Source organism: Amblyomma maculatum, chromosome 9 (assembly GCF_055883805.1).
Source record: "Amblyomma maculatum isolate TAMU_Amacu chromosome 9, ASM5588380v1, whole genome shotgun sequence".
In the NCBI taxonomy this organism is placed as follows: Eukaryota; Metazoa; Arthropoda; class Arachnida; order Ixodida; family Ixodidae; genus Amblyomma; species Amblyomma maculatum.
In genome coordinates, this window is record NC_139352.1 from 92342961 (window position 1) to 92361065 (window position 18105).

At 45.8% G+C, this 18105-nt stretch overlaps 1 long non-coding RNA gene and 1 pseudogene across 1 annotated transcript; one reads left to right on the top strand and one right to left on the bottom strand.

The window, feature by feature from the left end:
- The first annotated feature begins 6151 nt into the window (after positions 1-6151).
- On the top strand, positions 6152-7662 carry LOC146179746 (uncharacterized). The gene is made up of 3 exons (XR_014700940.1): positions 6152-6235; positions 7213-7356; positions 7459-7662. It is a non-coding gene; the product is annotated as an uncharacterized LOC146179746 (long non-coding RNA).
- A 5184-nt stretch (positions 7663-12846) lies between these two features.
- On the bottom strand, positions 12847-16375 carry LOC146179747 (uncharacterized; annotated as a pseudogene).
- Between the last annotated feature and the right edge of the window lie 1730 nt (positions 16376-18105).

Below are 18105 nucleotides of genomic sequence, written 5' to 3' on the forward strand. Positions count from 1 at the left end.
AGCAATGTTAACAAAGTCAGTTTCGAATGTTCTCGTCGCCGGCTCGCTCGCTCTAACCGTATTGTGTTCTTAGTAATTGGACGTGTCTTCTTAGAATCTCCTTGCTGTATTGCAGCGTCTTCGATCCCAGCCACACACAAATTGCTTTCCGCCTTTTCATGCCAATGCTTGGCGACACGTTCTTCACGTACCTCGGACATCTCCTACACACGCTTAGCTTTACGTGATTTATTCGTACACAGACAGACGCTCTGACGCTAGGCAGTGGTTTCGAGGTTGATAGCAGTAGCTTAACGTAGGCTCTAAAAATGCTGCTTCCTTTCACGCATCCGCAAGCCGTGGCTTGTTCTTCCATTGTGTCTCCTACCAAGTTGAGCAATTGCTACGAAGCCTTTATACTTCGCGGCAGACCCGTTAAGAAGATAGCGTATCCCTTACGGAAATCCTATATCTGCTCCAGATATGGAACATATGCTGCCGGATACAAATATACAAGGCAGCAAATAAGACCTTATCTGGGCCAGATAAGGTCATATATGCGCAAAATGTTGCCCTTATATGGCTAAGATTTGGCCATATCATGAAACATATAATCCATATCTGAACGAGTGACGGGACCTTATATGGCTTTATCAGGGGCATATATGGTATCCTCGCGACCTCATGTGGCCTGATAAAGGGCATATATGGCACCATCATGACCTTATATAGACAGACCAGGCCCATATGCCTGGCATCAACAGGACTTTATATAACCTTATCGGGGCCTTAATTATGTTGGCGCCATAGTGATTGTATATTAGCAATATATGGCTTTCATCTACCTTCTGCAAATATTCAATATTGGCATCATGTGGTCGAGCTTCAATTTTTCTACACTCAGCATGGCCTGCATGCTTAGTATTGTATCCAATTTAGAAAATAGCTGCGACTCCTAATATTTCAAATATTCTGCAGATTTCCCTGCACTATAATTAATACACCATGTGTTCCTTAATCCAGGGGGGCGCTGGGTTATGGCTACATGCTGCTCTTTCCGTCTACTAACTCGCATTTTCATTTAAAATGCGGCAGCAGCCCGGTGCACAAACGCATGGTCGGTTAAGTTGAGCGATTCAAAATATCAAGAAAATGATGGCAGTTCAGTATACGGCCCCCTCCGAGCTGTCTAGACGGTAACTCACCCTCAGAGACAGCTGGCGGTTGCTGCGTGGAGGGCCGCACTGGCTAGGCAGTGACTCCTCTCCCGCGTTCCCCTCTTCCCTCTCAAACAGAGCCGGCCCCTGCGTCGTGGGCTCGCATTTCATCTCTCCTCCTCGCTGCCACGCTCTATACCGCGTAGGCCGCGAGCTCTCCGTTTTGTGTGTGCTTGCTTCTTTCCCCTCCCCCTTTCAACTCCGTGCGCCTAAGCACTTGTCTCGTTCCTTTCGCGGTGGCAGACATCGGAGTTCGGTGCGGCTGGCGGGCGTGCTGCATGTTGTGTATGCTGGTGTGTGTGTGCCAGCGCCTGTTCGCTATTAGCTGTGTGCATGTAACAAAAATCCGACAGCAAACCTACAAGAGCTTCAGTCTGACTGTCGGCACAGAGGAAATTACTTTGTCCCACTTCGGGTATAAGCTGCCTGCCCAGCCTTGGCAGCGAACCTGATGGTCGATTGAGCTTTTCGAGGCTACCCCAGGCAGCACATTTCATCGGCCCAATAATGGGGATTGATTGGGGATTACTGGCCCACAAGTGGCCCAATGGTGCCATTGAGCTACCAATAATGTGCAGCCACGCTATACCATAATCATTATTGGCCCAGTGAACTTCACCCATATCCGTTATTGGCATTCAACCGGCTAAGAGCGGTCAATAATGTCCATTCATATTGAACAGTTTGCCATTATTGTATACACAATGAGGCAGCCTGGTTATTATTGGCCAACCAGCTGCAATTGTTTGCCAATATCTTCCACACCATGGTATAACCTGGTAAATATTGTCCGGTCAATAACAACGGCTTCTCAATATTGAATATATCTAGGCATACAGTGGTCAATAATGTCCAACCAACTTTGCCGGCTTCCTAACATTGTAATATCTTGGTTTCTAGTGGTCGATATTGTCTAATGAGCCTTGATGGCTGACCAGCATTGCACGTATCATGGCATAGCTTGGCTAATAATGTCCGGCCATTATGGTTGCCTCGTTAACATTGAATACATCTTGGCATACATTGGTCAATATTGCCCCACCAGCTTTGGTGGCATCCTAACATTGTATATATCTTGGATTATAGCGGTCAATATTGCCTAATGAGGTCTGATGGCTGGCCAGCATTGCACATATAATGGCATAAATAGGTTAATATTGTCCGGCCATTATGGTTGTCTTGTCAGCAATAAATAAATCATGGCATATATTGGTCAATAGTGACCCGCCTGTCATGGCGGCCTGCCAACAATGTATACATATGCATTATATTGTTCAATATTGCTCGATGAACTGTGATGGCTAGCCAGCATTGCACCTTAATGGCATAGGTTGGGCAATAATGTTCTGCCAATATGGATGGCTTGTCAACATTGCATATATCTTGACATAGATTGGTCAATATTGTCCCATCAGCTTTGATGGCATCCCAACATTGTATATATCATGGTTTCTAGTTGTCGATATTGTCTAACGAGCTTTGATGGCTGGCCACCTTTGCACATTTCAGGCTGCAGCGGCGCTAAAAAAACAGTAGAAGCAGCTCTGACCGACAGAGACATTTCTAATGCTTGCATCTCAATATGACAGTGTGTTGGGGCTAATTTCGTCGCAGCTAAATTTTTCGCTGGCCCGGACGTCAGTTTACGTTCAACTGTAGAAGATATTCATACGCCATACGTAATTTGGGCCACTCGTTATTCGCTAATTGTTGTGGATGACCTGCGATTATACTTGACAATTTTGGTAAAGAACTCTTTTATTTACGACTTTAGGCACGATTAATTGTTATGTAAAATTCTCCATATAATATCTTCGAGACAATTCCTGCAGACTAGAGGCCCGGATGTCGATCACGCGTGGACGTAGCTAACACAGATAGTGTTCCAAACTTTAGCCAAGTGTTGAAAAAATTCTGACAGCACGTGGAATCTACACTGCAGAAATTAGCGAAGGCGAGATTAATGCTACTGCATACGGTGCATCACGTATCATTATCGTTATCAACTAAACGCAGCGTCATTACCATTGATACTGTCATCATTGTCATTATCACTAATTGCAGCGTCATTCTCGTCGCTATCCTCACGGTAGACAATGAGAATTACGTATGGTGCTAGTTTCGCGATCCAGGGTTTAGCGCAGTTGGTTAAAGCGTTAACTAGGCAGGAATTCGATTCCCGGTGGAGACGATTTGTTTTTCTGATCTCGTCAAATCAGGATGATTGCAAGTGATTGACACATCAATGCACAGATCCGATGCACAGATATATCCATGCACAGATCTCGAACAAATCTCGCGCACAGCTCTCGCGCACGGGATTTCGTTCCATGGGCCTATTTATACGCATACGAGTACAAGCATACGCGCATGCTCGAGCACACATCTGATCTGACAAGCAAATGTTTAATAGATGCGTGTCCGCGAAAAAAATCCTGCGCAGTCAAGAAACGCAAGGTACTCAAATGCGAAGAACGCCACAGAAAGTGTGTGTCGCTTGAACAAACACCAGGGGTCACGTTTGGATAAGAAACGCAGAAACGATCGAATATATCCGGTGAATCCACATCCTGTAAACGTTTGTCCATGATTGGAAACACGCACGCGTAGCATCATTATTTCCGTCTTTTTTTTACGTGATGGAAAGAAACCCAACATGTTCAAGCTAAGCAGAGGTGGGAGAGATTGATCGCGCTAGCCAATCAAACACGCACTGCATGATTCGCCATTACCCTAGCTGTTTCCGGCATTCAGCATAAGCACCGACTATACCACGCCTCAGTACTAGCTGTTCTTATAGACAGATATGTTGGGCTGCTTTCAGGGCCTTCGAGTTCTAATATCTACTAAACACAAATTTGCACTGTACTCTTTTGCGCTCTGCTGTGGGCTTCAGCAACAGACAAAGACTGAACGACTTTGGCCATCGGTGCAGCAGCACATAAAATATTTCAGCTAAAAGAAAAAATACAAGCAACATATATTCTACGTTATGTCTAGCTAATTCACTTGACAAGAAAACAAATCTGAACTGTCCTGGAATGGTTCGTATTCTAATGCGACGTAAATCGCACACTGCCAAAAATTAGTGTACATGTAAAAGATAATAAAAAAATCAACAGCACTGCATGGTGCAAGGCAAACGAAAAAAAAAATTTAAAACAATTACCTACAGTGTAATGAATGCGCGCACATGTGTCGCCAGCATATATGGTAACAAAATTGAAATTGCATAATAACGATGTTCTTTACGGAAGTTATTTTTGTTCGAAAGCTGCAATATATGGCTCATAATGATGCATTTGACCACAGCGTTTGACAGCGCTCTCTTAAGCATTCTTCAGAAACTTTTCTTCAAACATTCATTGCCTTATTATCCAACCATATAATCACCGCACCGAAGGCGTTTCCCTTCAGAGAACTAAATAATTTTATCCCATCATGTCAACCAGGCAGCTAATTGCAATTCATATATATTAAAAGTAATGCAAGTGCGTTACTTTAGCAGTTTTGAGGCATTTTTAGAGAACACCGCTCTCGAAGAATTTAACACATGATTGAGAATTAGGGTTCCTTTGTGAAATATTCTGCCGCTTTCACAAGCGCTGCTTCCGCGGGCTGAAAGATGATTATACCGCGCTTCTTTCTGAGGACAACCTTGTCCCAAGTTCGTAGATATAGTTTCAATATTGACCCTTGCTTTCTTTCTATTTTTTCTTTACTGCAAATTTAGCTCTTCAGATCTTAGCTCGTCGAGTATTTTGTATTTCTTGATATGCCCACGCTTAGTTCTACGCGGATTTTTTCTTGCTCTAAATGTCCACCTGATTAAAAAAAATAAAAAATGAATAACATGGGATTTTTTAACCTGGAAGTACTCGTAGTTATGGTCGTTTTCGCTTTTCGTTTCCTTAATAGGAATACAGCAAGTATACGGGCTTTTGCATCGCTCAGTTGCGCGTGATGACGTTTCAAGAACACTCCGTCATGAACAGCGACCTGTGTGCCATCTTTAATAAAAAAAAAAATATGTCCATTTGTTTGAACCGAGGACGATTCCGTGAAAACTGAAGACTGTTTTACGTATGTGATTATTATTTGAAACTATGAGGTAAAACGTATTTTGCATTAACAATAAAAATATAGCGAAATTATCATTCCACTGAAAATGTTACCGAGCCAACAGTCGAGGCGACGAAAGAGCTCCGAACGCACTCCTCGTTGTTTTAGCGAAGCCAAGGGCAAAACTCTGCGCCTTCCTCCTCACAAGCTTGGCGCAAAGAACATATGGTTTCCATTCTCTCGTCCTTTTGTCGCCTCTCCGCCCGAGGGCCTTGACTAAAGCAATTCTCCAAACCGCTTTCCACTTCCCGTCTTGTAGCCTTTTCTCCCCGTAAAGCAGTCATCGCGGAAGGGCAGCTACCTTCACTGCCCTCTCTTTCCTCCCGCTAGGCAGGCGTTGCTCACAATGCCCCCCACTCTACTCCCCCTCACTCTTCCCTTCCTTCCCGCCAACTTTCCTGGCCGGCAGCCTTCTGGGCTCACGTGGTCCTGCGGGACCTCTTTCATTTCTCTCACCCCCTTTTGAGCTTTATGCCTACTCTTTCGACAGATCTCAAGCAAAAAAAAAAGAGGGAGAGAAAACACAACCATCCTTCTGCCCCCTTCCAACCGTGCCTCAAAACTCGACACAAGCCGCTGATTCAGAGGCGTCTGGTCAGCCACACAATCCCCACCCGCTCGAGCTGCTCGAGCTCCCGCAGCTTTGGACAGCAGAATCGAAAAACCAAGCCTTGTTAAAGTTCCGATTCGTTTTAATGGCCATGCCTGAAAGAGGATATTTGTGAGTACCACCAGCTTTTTAAGTTGTTTGTTCATAACTGAGCTCTCTGAGATTATTTCTTGCTTTGTCTCCTTGTAAGATCGCTACTTTTTCTTATTAGGTGTATAAAGCATCAGATCCCTTTGATGTACTTTGCGTGGCAGCATTCATTTTGGATTTTTGCAACTGAGGTGTGCAAATCTGCGCTAGCCGTATGGTAAGATACTTTTTTTTTTACATTATTTGGTGCAGTATGTTGTCAGCCTTGATCATCATGTCAATAACCGATATGCTTGCGAGAACGGGAAGTCATTTATTTCGACCGCACCACGCCAGTCAGTTCTGAACTGTATTTTCAGCGCACTATTTTGTATGCATAAACCTGGTCATAATGACAAAATTTACGGCGCAGAAGTGGCCAATTTGTATTGCAAAAGAAAAACGTGGTCCTGTAAAACATGACGCGTGTTTTGTGTGATTTTCAGGTTACAACTTCATCACGCGTGTGTTGTGTGTCTGAAATGGTCAGTTTCTTTTACAAACTATATTCAAAACTCAGAGTTAAGTCCAGCTTTCTCGGACATGATTTTTAGTTGCGAGCAAATATTTAATATTGTAATTTGCCGTTATGAATGCGCTATTGGAATGGTCTAAACGACGCGTAGCTTATTCACTTGTTTGATCTTTCTCTTGGGCTAATTCCGAGTAGTAGAAGTGTCATAAAATAGCCGCTTAAAATAGGTTATTTACAGTTGCTACCATAGTTCTTATACTTTACCATACGTACAAACTTGTTCCCACAACAAACGTGATGCTAAGTTACGGATTTCTTTATTTTTTCAGTTCGAGTGTATCATACAAACCCCAAAGCATCTGTGTCGTACGTTGTTTTGGCTGCAGCTTTGACAACTTTTAAAACGTTCTGTTTGCAGTAATGATGCGGTGCACACTAAATTTAGCAGCCGCGGTCGGAGTGCGACTGCCATTTTTTGTGTCTGTTTTTTCCTTTGTAGTTTCTTTTTAGTTCTTGCGGCAATCTATTCAAAGGAAAGCTATTGATTTGAAGCTTCCAGTTATGACGACGTCTTTCTTCTACAGGTGTTCGATCACAAAGGCACTACAAGTATAAAGGGGCAAGCACTGACTACCGTTTACCGAATAGATAACGGCAAATATTTTGTTTTATGTTTCCAGCGTCAACAATACATCCACATGGGAAGCCGTGCACTGCCAGATGTCGCAACCAATGTAACCAAGTTAATATGGCCGGCCTCACTGAGCATGCAGCTTATTTCAACCTGAGTAAATCAGACAAGAAAGTTGCCTGAGGGACAACAGGTAGTGCTTTATTTTGCATTTTTACTCCACGGTCTAGCTGCACTTCCACTTTCCAAAAGTTTTCTGTCTTAATGGATTTATGAATGTTGCTTTTATTTCCAGGTGCCATCTGCGAAAGGAAATACATTGTTATGCACGCTGCTCAAGTCCATATCTTTAAAGGCTGCATGGAGCTGCTGCCCCTACAACCGACCACAAAAGAAGCTGCGATGAACGCAGCGCCTTCCTCCAACCTGGGACCTGAGAACACCTTGCCAAAGGACGCAAAGACAGGAGGAGCACTGAAGTCTAAGAGTTCTGCCTAAATGTTTCCATGCCCTGTAACACGTGCACACCTAATAAATCACCATGCAGTGAACCTTTCAGCTGTATTATTTTCTGTACATGGATATCCTAAGCATGCTTTATTTAAGTAAAAAGCTGCATGAAAAATATCTGCACTGCATAAGTAGGGGATGGCTTTGCAGGTGCCTATTAGTCATAGCACAAAAAAGCAACTAGCCGGATTGCCAATTGCTCTGGCTGGATGCCAATAATGCAAAACCACTGGGCAAGATTGGATTGAAAATATTGGGTAGCCGATAAATCTGGCTGGATGCCAGTTGTGAATATCCAGTGAATAAGCATGGATACAAAATATTGGATGGCCAGTGAGCTTGGCGGGATGGCCGTGATATAACAACCAGTGAGTGAGCTTGGGTGGAAGATATTGAGTAGCTATTGAGTAGCCATTGAGTGCCGTTGAATGCCAGTAAACAAGGTAGTATGCCAATACTGGTTTTGATAGGAGAGCCGATCAAATTGGTTGGCATATATGTTGGCTCTTTGTGCGCCCCAATCAGATGCCAATATTGACCAATATTGGGACCAATATATCCCAATATTGGACCATTGGCGGTCCATTGACGGCGTGCTGCTTGGGACTGCCCTGGGTGGCCCGGCCAAATCTTCACCATTGCGTGGGATCACACCCTCATCGTGCCGCCTCATCTTCACGCCCTATCACCAAAACCGTGAGCGTGAGACTTCTTGTCGGGAACTAGCACTTGCCAGCCTCAGGATATTGTTCACTATTATTTTGATGGAAAAATTTTCTAATGATGGTAATTGCTAATATGTGATATTTTTCCGTACATTTCGTTGCTAATTTTTCTTTCGCACCAGCAATTTTAACAAAGTTCAGTGTGTGGATTTCAGTGTGTCCTTCGTTGTTTATTATTATTATTATTATTATTATTATTATTATTATTATTATTATTATTATTATTATTATTATTATTTGCAGTACCTAAGTAGCTTCATGCTTGATTAGGTTTAGGGGCAGAGCTGTCGCTGTCATGACAAATGCCATCGGACATGCTTTTTTCTTTGTTTTCTCTCTTAATTTCAAAAGCAACCACGAGTTAGGCGCGTTCGCTCATTTTGCACTGCAGTCTCGGCTTAAGGTAACACCAGTACTTCCTGACAGCCTATATGTACTTTGCTAAGGTTTAGGTATTATCAGCAGTCCCAGCAGTGTGTGTTTTATCGCCCTGCGGTTTAGCGGTACCTCTTCCGGATATCGACAAACCTTTAAATTTCCTTTGAATAGTCTAGTTCGATTAGCCATTTATTTTATTTAGCTTCGCAAGTAAACCAGCTCAAACTAAAAGCATTTACTGGTTAAAGCTCTGTGTGTAAAAGAGTAGAATAAAAATGTAATATCTAATTTAATAGGTTAATGTCTTTCACTTTAGCGTCTCGTGTAGACATTATTCTGTTCAGATATCCCATTAGTTTGTTATAGTATCGCGCCTAAATGAGTAGAATCTCAATATTTACTGACGGATGATCATGTCTTTGACCCTCGGTATACACACGTAATTCAGGCCCGTCTTTGAGCGATTCCATATAGGCAGGGAAAAAAGAAAACCTGCGGTTTCAAAGCTATTTTCCTGTAAGGTTTGAAATAAAAGGGGAAATTCAGGTTTCCCTTGGCAAACTTGATTGAGAGCGCGTTTAGCTGGAATACTGAAATTGTCTTGTGTGTGTTGTAATAAAGTATTATGTTGATATGCAGATATATATATCTATAGTTCAAAACCTACATGCCATGCGGGCTAGATCTTTAAATCAGGAAATGGGTAGATAAGGCATATCTGACCAGATATGCCTTATTTGGTACTCGAAATCAAGAATTGGGCAGATCAGGCATATACAACCAGATATGCCTTATCTGGTACTCGAAGTCAGGAATTGGGCAGATATGCCTTATCTGGCCTAGATCTGTCCTTATATGCCATATCGGCCCAATTCCTGATATACCTGATCTGGATTTTTTTATGTCCAGATATGGCATTTCCGTAAGGGATATGCGCAGTGAGGCACATTGCTTAGTGATGCCTCGCGATGCGCGCTGCGAAGACCTGCGAGGCGACAGCGCACGGCGAATGCCTGCGAATCGGAGCAGCCGGTTGCCATGATTACGGCGCAAGCGCAGAAGTTACAAGCGCGGGCGTCCTGAAATGCACTGCTAACTAGTCCAGTGCAGCTTTCGCTAGGAAACTGCATTTCGATCGAAATCTTTCAATGTCACAGAGATGCCCCCACAGAACGCTCATCAAGTTCTAATACGTTGGTAGCGACTGAGAGGCCTTCTACACATCACAAAAGAACTCTACGAAAAACTGAATTTTTGCCTATGCTGCGACAGCACAGCTTTTTGACAAAGGATGGAAAGCAGCAAGAAATCAAAGCCTAAAGCGTAATTTATACATTCTGCCTCCATTTACACAAAATACTGGGGGCGAACAACTGATCTGGTACAATTCCCTTCCTGTGCCCATAAATGCTTTACGAAGCCATTTCTACTCAAAAGTGTAAATTTTAGCAGCTTACTAGATGGATGGGGTATGGCAGTCTTCTGGGCCGGCTGACTGTCCTCCGTCATTGACAGCTACTAAAAGCGGATTCTTACCTCACCTGACCTCACCTAGGGCGCGTGGTGCAGTGGCGTATATAATTACGCAGTTAGATGCCAGCGGGTGGCAGAGAATCTAGTTTTTGAAAAACGTCCGGCAAAAGAGGAACTTGCTTCTAAAGACTTGTGCTGTGCAAGTCTAAGGCGAGTTTCCTCGATATCATAAAAACATTTATTTGGCATTATTTCTAATACTACCAGATGTCATTTCAAAAGTTATTGAAGGGCGTCATCATCCAATCAGAAGACTGGTTTACACGAATGTATATGCACTTTGTACTGACTTCAAGAGCAACTTCAGAAAAGCAAATAAGTTTCATATTTATGCGAGGTTCACGCGCACCTTGCTATTTTTTCACATTGTGCAAAACATATAGGACGCCCCTCTGGGGCATCGGATAATCAGATGTTTGCGTGTACTGTGCAACACCACGGGCCCCGTGCTCCCAGGCATAGCCATTCGTCCCATTGCTGTGTTCGGGAGAAATGGTGTCCTGCTGGTTGAGCCGACACGAAGTGTTTGGATCTTTAATGCCCCTCGGCAAAGGCAACACATCGCTTTAGCCCATCCCAAGTAGCACGCCATCAATTGACCGCCATCAGCCCAATATTGGGGACAATAATGGCGTTTCATTGGGGTGCTATAATGTGCAAAAGTGGATTCAATCTACTAGACTGGCTTTCCTACAATGGCCACCAATGGCATATTAGGTTATTTATTTGCATGAAGCTTACTCAATGGCTACCCAATATCTTCCACCCAAACGTACCCACAGGCTCCTATACAACGTACGTCCGGCCACACTCTCTGGCTATCCAATACTTGCACCCAAGCTTACTCACTTGTTTTTTAATAACTGCTATCCAGCTAGGCTCATCGGCTGCCTACCATATCACACACCCAAGCTTGTCCACTGGCATTGCATCATTGGCATCCAGGCAATCCCGTTATTGTTCAACCTTTGTTTTTATTTTTTGTGCCGATTTTTATTTTATGGGTAGTACGGCGCAGAGGCATCTAAGGCTATCATGCGCCAAACACCGGGATGAGTTTGTTTTTGTGCAGGTACTTTACATGCAGCTAATAATATATATACAGCATCCTGTATGTATACATGCACACACAAGAAAACAGAATTGTTCGATTCATGCATATTTATTACGTGTAGATGTGGTACAAAATGAGAAAAATAACAACAGGGAGAATTCTTTAATATTTCCAGAACTTCACCTCCGGTTGGGTCTATTGACAACATGTCAGCAGAATCCCAGGCTGTAGGAAGACGCCGCATTAATAGCAGCTTTAGGTGTCTGCCAAGCCAGCATCTCTAGCATGCGCCTCTTTCTCTCGGTGATAAGGACAGCAGCTTTCAGCAGCCCTTCCCGATGTATGCTCGAGCAGCTCGCATGTCACCATCTTCCCTTTCGTACAAAACACCTGCAAGCAAAAACAATAATAGATGCAATATAACGCACAATTGTTGTTTTAGTACAACTTGGGCAAACTGTTTATGAGCATTGAAATTCGCCACTGCTACAAAATTTCTGTGTCCAAGTCAACGTGCTGAAATTGGAATTGATGCAGAATGTATATTTTGTTTGGTGCAATAGTGTTGAAGCAAACGAATTTCTGACTCTCGGCGTGCATAAACAGCAGATAAGCACATTGTGTTAATCTTATCTGTCGCGTTCGGTCCCTGGCCGGACGCCAAACGCGGCCGTGTAGCGTTTGGTCCCTTGCCGGACGCCGAGCGCGGCCGGGCAGCGGGCAGGAAGGAACTGAGACTTGCCCCGATCCCGGCACGATAACAACAACCCTTTATTTCACGCGAACAGCATCTTTATATAGCAAGCACACATGTGACCAGTGACGTCACGGACAGACAATGTTTTAGACGCGGCACAGGCGCTATCAGCACATCTCCCCTTTTCTCCGAAAAGATACACTGGCATTTGCAGCAAGCTTAGCACTGCCACCAACAAAGGATGAATACTTTTTAATGAATGCAACCAATGCTCAAAACAAAACAACAGTCAGTTACTGAACCCATATCGGTCTGGCGGTCGGACATGACGGCCAAATCGTGTTCTATATCCAGGAGGGCTAGTTTGTGGCAAGGGGGTATTAGATGGATCGGCAGGTGCCTTCGGTTTAGATGGATTAGTTTCCTGTTCCATTTCTACCCGACTATCATATGCCTGCGGAAACTCATAGCTACCTCCTTCTTCCTTGCAGTCATTCTGCTGGGAAACAAAGCGAACCAGGAATTTCCTGTTTCTTTCTAGAACTACACCCGTAGAAGTTCGTTGTGCAGGACTTAAGACTCGCGCTTTCACTTTGCAGTCTGTCACCCATACTTCCGCTCCTGGTTTGAGGAGTGGCAGCGGAAGAGCCCTATGACGACTATTGAAGTACCTACGCTGCCGCTGTCGGATGGTTACATCGCGATCTCTGAATTTTTTCAGGCTCACCTTCTGGGGCATAAGGCTCTTGGGAGGGAGAGGGACTGTTGTGCGTAGCCGCCTGTCAATCAGAAGATCTGCAGGGCTTTTTCCCAGTGGCCCTGGGGTGTGCCTGTACGCTAGCAGCGAAAGATAGGGGTCCTTAGCTTTTATAATCAGCCGTTTAATTGTTTGGACCATCCTTTCTACTCCCCCATTTGCCTCAGGGTAACTGGGGCTCGTCGTCACAGTGCGGAAGCAATAGTCGCGAGCAAAAGACTGGAATTCCTGAGATACAAATTGTGTTCCATTATCCAAGATGACAACCTCTGCTATGCCATATGTCTTGCAAAGAAACTTTTGAGGTGCATAATGACAGTGACACTTTTTGTCGAAGATAGCAAGGCTACCTCTGGGTATCTAGAAAAGTAATCTACCACCAAATGCCATTTTCCCTCAATATGGCAGAGATCAACACCTAGCTTTTGCCAAGGATGCTGTGGAGTGGTTGTCGGAATCATTGGTTCCGACTTTTGTTGCCTGTGCTCCGCGCACACTGGGCAATCAGTTACCAAAGCTCTCAGCTGGCAACTCAACCCTGGCCACCATACGGACTCTTTGGCTCGAGCTCTGCATTTCTCGATTCCTTTGTGACTCTCGTGCAAGTGCTTCAAGACCTCTGCGCGTAATTTTCGTTTAATCACCAGCCGCACACCTTTGAGTAGCACGCCTTCAACAACTGTCAGCGTTGCTCTTTCCTGCCAGTATGGACGCAAGACCATCGACAGCGATGAGAACTTTGGCCAGCCTTCCAGGCTGAATTTTGTGAGAGCTTGACAGACTTCATCGGCTGCTTGTTCAGCTTTGACTCGTTCAAAAAGGCTAGCCTCGACGGCATTTATCAAACAGCCCGAAACGAATTTGGCGACTTCGCCAATACTCAGCGCATGAGCATCAATTTGGTTTCCCTGAATCGGGGCTCTATGCAATACATCTGCAGTAACGAGGCTCTTACCCGGGACATGCACAACCGTAAAGTTGAACCGCATAAGTCTCATGTGAAAGCGCTGAATACAAGGAGGCAAAACATCTAAAGGTGATTTTCCCAACAACTTTACAAGTGGTTTGTGGTTGGTTTCAAACAAAATTTCAAGACCTTTGATGTACCCTTCGAATCGTTCTGCCGCCCAAGTCATTGCCAACGCTTCCTTCTCAATCAGAGAGTATCTGGTTTCGTCAGGCGTCAACGAGCGCGACGCAAATGCAACAGGTCGTTTTTCATTGTTTGGTTGAACTTGTATCAATACGGCCCCCAAACCGAATGATGACGCGTCAGCGGAAAGAATTGTAGGGTACTTTACATCATAGTTAGCCATGACGCGCTTCGAAGAGATAACGTCTTTGACGTACGATAGCGCTTGCTCTTGGGCTGGTCCCCACGTTCATTCGGAACCGTTCAAAAGCAAGTGACGTAAAGGCGCCGTTTTCGAAGCCAAATCTGGTATGAATCTTGCCAGATGATTAGCCATACCGAGCAGCCGTCGTACGTCAGACATGTTAGCCGGCGTCGCCAGTTCTTTGATAGCAAGAACTTTTTCAGGATCCGGCTTGATGCCATCTTTACTACGCACACAGCCAAGAAATTTTATCTCAGTTACCCTAAAGGAACACTTTTTTTGTTTAGCGTAACACCGGCACTGGCGAGACGATCTAAAGTTAGACGCAGGCGTTCGTCATGTTGAGCCTTGTCGTTACCAAAAATTAGCACATCATCCATCAGGTTTATCACGCCTGGGATTCCTTCAAATATCTGCGACATTTTCTTCTGAAATATGTCGGGTGCCGACGTTATTCCAAAAGGCAGTCTTTGAAAACAGTATCGCCCAACTGGCGTTATGAACGTAGGTAACAACTGGCATTCGGGCGAAAACGTAATCTGAAAGAAGCCAGAGTTGGCGTCCAACTTCGAAAACACAGACGCACCACCTAAAAGACCGAGGCTATCATCCACAGTCGGCATGACATAGCGTTCGCGAAGTACACTTTTGTTTAATTGAGTCAAATCAACGCAAATACGAACCGCTCCAGATGGTTTGAGTACTGGCACAATTCCTGCACACCATTCTGTTGGTTCTTCTACTTTGCGGATCACGTCATCTCGCTCCATACGCTCGAGCTCTTGCTTAACTCGGTCACGCAAGGGTAAGGCTATGCAACGCACAACATGAATTGCAAAAGGTGTCGAGTTCGGCTTTAGTGTAATTTTGTATGCTTTTATCGCTCCTAGACCGCTGATAAGCTGCGGGTAGGAAGCTTCGACAGCTGTTGCGCTACTGACCGAGTCCGCAAATTTAATAACTTCCAGAGCCTCAAGCGCTGGGAGACCCAAAAGTACGGAGCGTAATGGTGAGACCACGTACATAATTTGCTGTACAGTGTTTTGTTTCCACTGGACAGTGGCATGAAACTTTCCCAAAACATTCAGTGGCTCATTCGACGGGCCTATTAGGATTAGGTCGCACTTTTCTAGCCTGGTAGGTAAAGCGGGAAACGTCGAAGGCACAACAGAAACTTCGGCACCGGAATCAACTTCAGCGAACGCCGTAGTGCCGTTAATGACGACCTGTACATACCGAGAATTAGAGTACTCCCCGTTCACCACGCCAACGAAGTACGCCCCCTTGTCCATATGGAGAGAAGAAAGCTGTACCTTCTTTCCATCACGTGCAGCCTTTTTTCGACATACAGCTGCGAAGTGTCCGGAACAGCCGCAGTAGTTGCATTTGGCTGCTTTTGCCGGGCACGAGGCTCTGGGGTGCGTTCCTTGACCGCAGTTTGGGCATGACCCGGGGGTGCCCGGTCGGTAGAACTGGACTCTGGGCCGCGGATCTTGTATTCCAGATTAATAGTTCTTTGACAAGCTGTCCGAGTGCTGTCCTGAAGAATATTTTCTGGGCTGCCCTTAGTTGCTGACCGCGTCAAGATTGCCGATCGCCGTTACCAAGGGTTCGTCGCCGGTTTCTCGCAGTTGCAGCTGCTGTCGTTGGACGGTCTCCTTTAAGCGCGCTTTTGCCAAAGCGCTGGCGAGAGACAAATTCGCATCCATTTGAAGCGACTCAGAGAGCTTAGCGTCCCTGAGGCCGACCACGAACCTATCGCGAATTATGCGTTCCTTTTCCTGGTAGTCGCACCGGTCCGCCATCGTGCGCAACGCGGTAACGAATTGGTCGACTGACTCTTCAGGTTCTTGAGTGCGACAGTGAAAGCACGCGCTCTCATAAACAAGGTTCCTTGCGGCGACGAAGTGCTCGTCGAACTTCTTTTTGAGGACTTCGTATTGCTTTTGTTCTCCGTGTAATGCAAAAGTAGAGAAGATTTCTCTTGCTTGCCTGCCCATCGTATGAAGTAGCGTCCGGACCTGCGCTTCTTCATTCTGCTCATTTAGGCCCGAGGCGAAGCGGTAGTCATCAAAGAGTTGGATCCAAGAAGGCCATTCGGACGTCCGGTCGAAGTCAAACCTTGACGGAGCTGGAACTGCGAACATGCCGTGAGAGGGCTTGGCTGCGTTGTCCTCTGACATGGCGCCCGTTGACGAAGTTAAGGCAACGCCTCTCAAACGCCAGAGGATCCCGCTTCTGACACCATGTCGCGTTCGGTCCCTGGCCGGACGCCGAGCGCGGCCGGGCAGCGGGCAGGAAGGAACTGAGACTTGCCCCGATCCCGGCACGATAACAACAACCCTTTATTTCACGCGAACAGCATCTTTATATAGCAAGCACACATGTGACCAGTGACGTCACGGACAGACAATGTTTCAGACGCGGCACACGCGCTATCAGCACATTATCAGGTGCCAATGACTGACAAAATGAATAATTTCCAGTTATTACGCCGCACTGTTTAAAAAAGTGGATATCTTACTGGTAGTCCAGCTCAGCCTTGCATGCAGCGTCAACAAAAGCAAGCAAAGAGAAAATTGGCACGCAAAGGTCCGTCCTAGTGACCCTGAATCTTTACTCCTGCAAGGAAGTGTAGCAACATGGCAGGCAAGTAAAGCAACAAATGCTCCCCAAAACCTAATCCGCTACGAACATATATCAGGAGTGAGCGGCCGCGCGTTCGATGAGCTCCGTCGAACGCAGCCGTTCAAGTCCAAGTTTCGACCTACGGCGTGCATTATACCGGTGGAGTCGACTACACACGTGAAGTGGAGTCCGAGGAGACCGCAAGTTCGGAGGTAGGCACACTAATTTGCCTATTTTTCGGCGGCCCACGCGGGACCGCTAGGCCTACCCGTAGGCCTAGCAGAAGAAAGACGCTCTCGGCGGCGGGAGCCACAGAAGAGCATGAGCAACGCAATGGAGCTGGTGGAGGGAGAGACTATCGACCCCGCGGAGCTAACTAAGGGTACATGGTTTATTACGAAAAAGAAAGGCCGCGTAGTGCCCCTCGAAGAGGAAACGCGAACCGCGACCAAAGATGAAGAGCGGCGGACTACAAGCACAAGGCCGCCATCGGAAGAAAGCTAGCGGCAAAATCGGTAGAGAAGCAGTCCGTGCAGATACCGAAGGACGCCGAAAAAATAATAATACGCCCCCGGGGCGGAGTCAGCCGCCTAATAGAAGGTGGAATGATTGAACTGGCTGAATCGATCGCCCGCGCCGCCGGCATCGAGCTCAAGGACGCCGAGAACGACATCTTCTCGGCAAATATAAAGCCACAGTCCATACTAATCGCCACTACTGACGAAGAGCGTGGAAGAAGGTACGCGGCTTTGCGTGCAGTCCTTTGCGGTAGCGAAAATATAGAAGTAGAGGCCTATCCCGCTATGCCTGAAGATTGCGGCAAGGGAGTCGTGCACGACGTCCCCCTACGCTATTCCAACGAAGAGCTATTGGAGCGAATACACAGGAGAAAGGAGAACCCTTCAGTGCTCGGTGTTCGCAGACTGGGAGCAACCTCCAAGACAATACTAATCCTCTTCGAAGGTCAGAAGGTACCGCGCTGGGTGTACCTATCTCCTTTCGCGCAAAAATGCGTCTTGTACAAGAAGAAATATGAAGTTTGCCACGCGTGCGGGCGCATGGGACACCGAGACGACATCTGTCCGGATCCGACGAATAAAAAGTGCCGCGGATGCGGCATGGAAAACCCGAAAGAAGGTCATCTGTGCGGACCGAGGTGCCAGCTATGCGGAAAGAATCACCTCCTCGGCGACAAGCGATGCCGGGAGATATATAGAACCCCATACATCACCAAAAAAAGATGTTGGGAGAAAAAACTGGGTCAGCAGGAACAACTGAAAATGGCTGATGCAACGCAAAACTGCGAGCGAGAGGGACGCTCAA